Here is a 1,006-nt window from a genome sequence, read left to right as displayed (position 1 = left end):
GGCCAGCATGCTGCAAGCTCTTTGTAACAATTTGTTGGAAGGATGAACTTAGGCCATCCAAGAACACTGCTCTCCTTCAGCTCTTGAGTCTCAGACTCAGAAGTTGGCGAGATGGCCCGGTGCGATGGCTCACGCCTGTGATCCCAGCATTTTGGTAGGCCAAGGCGGATGGATCATTTGAACCCAGGAGTTTGAGACCAGCCTGGGCAACATGGCAAAACCCCCTCTCTAAAAAAAAAAAAAAATGCGAAAATTAGCTGGGCGTGGTGGTGCATGCCTGTAGTCCCAGTTCCTGGGGAGGCTGAGGTAGGAAGATGGCCTGAGCCTGGGGAGGTTGATGTTGCAGTGAGCCGTGATTGCACCACTGCACTCCAGCCTGGGCCACAGATCAAGACCGTATCTCAAAAGAAGAAAAAAAGAATTTGGCAGCCGGGCCCGGTAGCTCACACCTGTCATCCCAGCACTTCAGGAGGCTGAGGAGGGCAGATCACTTAGGGTCAGGAGTTCAGGACAGCCTGGCCAGCATGGTGAAACCCCGTCTCTACTAAAAATACAAAAATTAGCCCGATGTTATGGCAGTTGCCTGTAATTCCAGCTACTCGGGAGGCTGAGGCAGGAGAATCGCTTGAACTCAGGAAGTGGAAGTTGCAGTGAGTGGAGATCATGCCACCACACTCCAGCCTGGGCGACAGAGCAGGGCTCCATCTCAAAAAAAAAAAAAAAAAATTGGCTAGAGAGGGCCAGGGACCTGGCCAAGTGCATAGAACCACAGGTGGCCCATGGGGCTGGCACCCGGGTGTTCAGTTCAGGTCTGGGGCCAGCAGGGCAGAACCCCCTAGAACCCTGACTTGCTCCAAAGTCAGACTTGCTCCAGAGTCTGTGGCCGCCACCATCACCACCACGACGGAGCTGACTTCCTGGGTTTCTCTTTCACTTTGACTTGCCCTAGGGATGGGCTGTGACACTTTACTTTTTTCTTTTCTTTTTTTTTTTTTTTGGTCTTTTT

Source organism: Hylobates moloch, unplaced genomic scaffold (genome assembly GCF_009828535.3).
Source record: "Hylobates moloch isolate HMO894 unplaced genomic scaffold, HMol_V3 SCAFFOLD_12, whole genome shotgun sequence".
Classification (NCBI taxonomy): domain Eukaryota; kingdom Metazoa; phylum Chordata; class Mammalia; order Primates; family Hylobatidae; genus Hylobates; species Hylobates moloch.
This window is presented reverse-complemented; position numbering follows the sequence as displayed.